At 47.8% G+C, this 4,232-nt stretch overlaps 1 long non-coding RNA gene across 1 annotated transcript; it reads right to left on the bottom strand.

Moving 5' to 3' along the window:
* On the bottom strand, positions 1-3,783 carry LOC309835463. The gene is made up of 3 exons (XR_014297999.1): positions 3,665-3,783; positions 303-477; positions 1-133 (listed from the first exon to the last, which is right to left on the bottom strand). It is a non-coding gene; the product is annotated as an uncharacterized lncRNA (long non-coding RNA).
* Positions 3,784-4,232: the final 449 nt, after the last annotated feature.

Raw genomic sequence — 4,232 nt, 5'->3', positions numbered from 1 at the left:
GCGGAGCACAGGCTCCGGACGCGCAGGCTCAGCGGCCATGGCTCACGGGCCCAGCCGCTCTGCAGCATGTGGGATCTGCCCGGACCGGGGCACGAACCCATGTCCCCCGCATCGGCAGGCGGACTCTCAACCACTGCGCCACCAGGGAAGGAAATGAAAAAAAAACCCCACAGGTTAATGGCACACAGCCTCAAAATCTCTGATTCCGCAAATGGGGGTGGTGCTGATACAGGTACCACAGTTTCAGAACATAAGAGACATCTGCGCCGAACATCCCCTCCAGCGGTGTCCCTCCTTCTCACCTGTCTCTCCCAACCCCACTACCCTTTCTGCAATTGCCAGTAGCATCACAGAAAGCCAGGAGGATTTGTGCCTGGGCTCTGCTCCTCGATAGAAAGGCATCTTTGTGATACGAAGCCCAAGGCCTCCACTTCTCACTCTCCGGGTTTTGCGCTGTAGTCAGATTCTGAAAGAAGTCTGTGGGACAAAAAAAAATACTTGTGGAAAATTATGCATTCTAATTATGTCAAAATTTGTAAAGGGAATGCTTTTCACCCTCACACCCTGTCAGGCTTTAAGCCAGTGCTTTCTGTGCCTTGTAGAATATGTCAGGGTCACCAGCACTTAAAGGCTGTGGTTGGCCACAGGCAATCAAACAGGGCTCTGCGGTGGAGATTGCAAGTCTAGGCATTGACTGGTTGTTTAACTTCTGACCTGTGCTTTTCAGAGGGAACAGGAAAGAGATTCAGTTCTTGAGCTGCAGCAAATAGACTTCTTATTTGTTCCAATAGGTAATGGGGGTGGTGCTGAAGGGGAGAAGTTTCTGAAAGCCACCTCATTTTTTTTTTTTTTTAGAAGATGTTGGGGGTAGGAGTTTAGTAATTTATTTATTTATTTTTGCTGTGTTGGGTCTTCGTTTCTGTGCGAGGGCTTTCTCTAGTTGTGGCAAGCGGGGACCACTCTTGATCGCGGTGCGCGGGCCTCTCACTATCGCGGCCTCTCTTGTTATGGAGCACAGGCTCCAGACGCGCAGGCTCAGTAGTTGTGGCTCATGGGCCTAGTTGCTCCGTGGCATATGGGATCCTCCCAGAAAAGGGCTCGAACCCATGTCCCCTGCATTAGCAGGCAGATTCTCAACCACTGCACCACCAGGGAAGCCCAAGACACCTCATTTTAAAGATGTATGCTATGGTCTGAATGTTCATGTCCTTCCCAAAGTTTATATGTTGAAACCTAACCCCCAAGGGGATGGTATTAGGAGGTGGGGGCTTTGGGAGGTGAATAGGTCATGAGGACAGGATCCTCATGAATGGGATTAGTGCCCTAATAAAAGAGGGGTGAGAGAGCTCCTTCACCCTTCCTACTATGTGAGGTTGCAATGAGAAGACCTCTGTCTATGAGGAAGTGGGTCCTCAGCAGACACTGAATTTGCCAATGTCATGATCTTGTGCTTTCCAGCTTGCAGAACTGTGAAAAGCAAATGTTTGCCATTTGTAAGCCACCCAATCTATGGTACTTTGTTGTAGAAACCCAAACAGACTAAGACAGTGTGTGTGTGTGTGTGTGTGTGTGTGTGTGTGTGTGTGTGTGTTAACTTCCATTTAGATGGATCATTCTAGTACACTTCTGGTCCTATAAGAGACTTCTATGTTTCTTCCCCACCCCAACCTTTTTCATGCACATTAAAAGTCGAGTGATAATTCTGAGCCCCATTTTCCTTCTGCTTTCTCCCTTGATATTCTCCTACTGCTCAGAGCAAAATTATTGAAGCTCTCTCTGAGAATACAATGATCTTGGGGGTATGCTCCATTCAACATTTATCATCCAATAATCCCCTAGCCAGAATTTATCTGTGATGGGTTACACACACTCTTAGCAGGTCTTTGACTTCAGGAGAGAAAAGTTTTGTGAAAATGGTGGGGAGGTGGGATCAGAGAAGGTCTAGGGTAAAAAGAGTGGCAGACAAGGGACCCTTGTGACAGAATTGTTCTGAATCTTGACTGTTGTGGTGATCATACAAATCTACACATACGACAGAATTGCATAGAACTAACTACACACACACACACACACAACTGCATGTAAAACTGGTAAGATCTGAATAAGGTGTATTGTATCAATGATGATATCCTGGTTGTGATATTATACTATTGTACTAGATGCTACCATTGGGGGAAACTGGGTGAAGGGTACACAGGGTCTCTCTGTGTGATTTCTTACAACTGCATGTGAATCTACAATGATCTCAAAACAAGCATTTAAAAAAGAAGTGCTACAGAGAGGAAAGGTCTGGGTGATGTCAGAATGCAGAGTCCTGGGCAGCTGGGGCATCGAAAGGGCAGTAGGAGCCCTTTCCTCTGCCCTTTCTGAGAGATCTGAGAGAACCCAGATCTAAAGGGAAGAGGGGCACAGACATGATGGGACATGTTCCTAAGGAAAACTTCATTCTCTTCCTGTCCTTAAATTATACTACAAGGAAAATATAGTCTATCACCAAGCCATCATTTCTAGAATGATCACCCATCAGATGCTGAAGGTAGTAATAATAGCTGACACTTACTGAGTGTTGCCAGGTGTCAGTTTCATGAGTTATCTCACTTGATCCTCTCAGTGGTCCTATGAGATAGGTACTATTATCACATCCACATTACAGATGAGAAAATTAAGGCACTGGCAGAGCCAGGCAGAGCTAGGATCTGTCTGATTTCAGCAGCAGCATCACCAACAGTAAGTGGGTGCTCATACGTGCCAGGTATACTGCCCTAAATGCTTTTTTCTTCATGCGGAAGAATGTGCCTATCATCATATCATTATCTGTGGAAAAGTCTCCATTATACATTGGCATCAAATAAACACATTCATTTTTTGTGCGCTTTCTAAGTGCCAGCCACGTTACATAAATTATTCTGTTAAAACTTCCCAGCAAGTCTGGATGTATTATCTTCACTTTATTGATAAGAAAATGGAGGTGAAGTCTTGTCCAAAATCACACAACCAGCAGGTGCAGAAGCAGCAGCAGCCCTTGGGTGGGCAGACTACAGAGCTACTGTTCAGCCTCTGAGCTCTACTGCCTCCAACCCAGAAACTCCAAACTCACAATCATTTAATTGCCCCCAAAGCTAAATGCTTTTCAGTCTCCTGGTGTCCACTGAGTAGGCATGAATCTGTTTTATTTTGCCTGCTGTGTAACAGATACAGATCTTGCATATTCATTTTGCAAAGCACTCTCTGGGAACTTTCTTTGCTATGTTACTCTATTCACTACTCAAGGCTCAGACAAGTTATTGAACCATGTAAGTAAAAAGAACCTGTGGCTTGAGCACACAGCGGCAAACACGATTTAATGTTTAATAAGCATCATCATGATGATGGCAATGACATTCTGCTTTGAAGGGTTGCAGGAAGCAATCAACATCTCAAACCTATAAGCCATCAACTCCTTCAGTTTTCTCTCACCTGTGTCACTGCAGAGCACCTGATGGGGTATGGAGGTCTTAACTGGGTATCTATCCGTCCCTTCCTTCCCCCTCCCCTCCCCCGCCCCAGTGAAGAGGACACATTCTGCTACTGTATCGCCCTATAATCACAGAGACTGTGCACACGGAGTTAGAAGGATTTGCCAGGGAAATTGCTTGCAGGCGTTAACCAAATACACTCACAGCACCTTGCCGCGGGCCCGGGGTGACAACGTGGCTTCCTCGCGAGTCGCTGGCCGCACACTTTCACTTTTCTCCTGGGGCGCCCGCCCACTCCGAGCTACTCCACGTCCTGGTTTTCCCCGGGCTGCCTACCCGGCAACGGCTGCCTGTAAACACGCGGGGTTGCAAGCAGGGGTGCCTCGATTGGAGGAGCCCAGCCCGGCCTCCCCTCCGCCGGCTGCCGAGCTGTCAGTTACACGTACAGTGTGAGCTAGATTTTGGCGCCACAGCTGGGAGTGAGGCTTTTGTTCCATAACAAAAACAAGTGCCTGAATGACAGGGCTGCCAGCGCCCAGCCCGACGAGGCAGGCATAAAGGAACCGCCTGGCGAATGTTCGTGACCTGTCATTAGAGACAGCCCCTCTCGCTTCCGAACGATCACGGGGAGGCAATGTGGCAAATTATGTGCGTACCCGCCACGACCTTGCTCAAGCCTCCAGGGTGAATATTGAGCGCCAGGCTCTAATAAGCGGCCTGTGAGCTCAGGTGGAAAAGCACCTGGGTGGTAACCAACGGAGTCCTTTCCTGCGCTTT

This window comes from Grampus griseus, assembly GCF_964374135.1.
Source record: "Grampus griseus genome assembly, chromosome: 17".
Classification (NCBI taxonomy): domain Eukaryota; kingdom Metazoa; phylum Chordata; class Mammalia; order Artiodactyla; family Delphinidae; genus Grampus; species Grampus griseus.
Note: the sequence above shows the minus strand (reverse complement) of the source record. Positions and strands in the feature narration are given on the sequence as shown.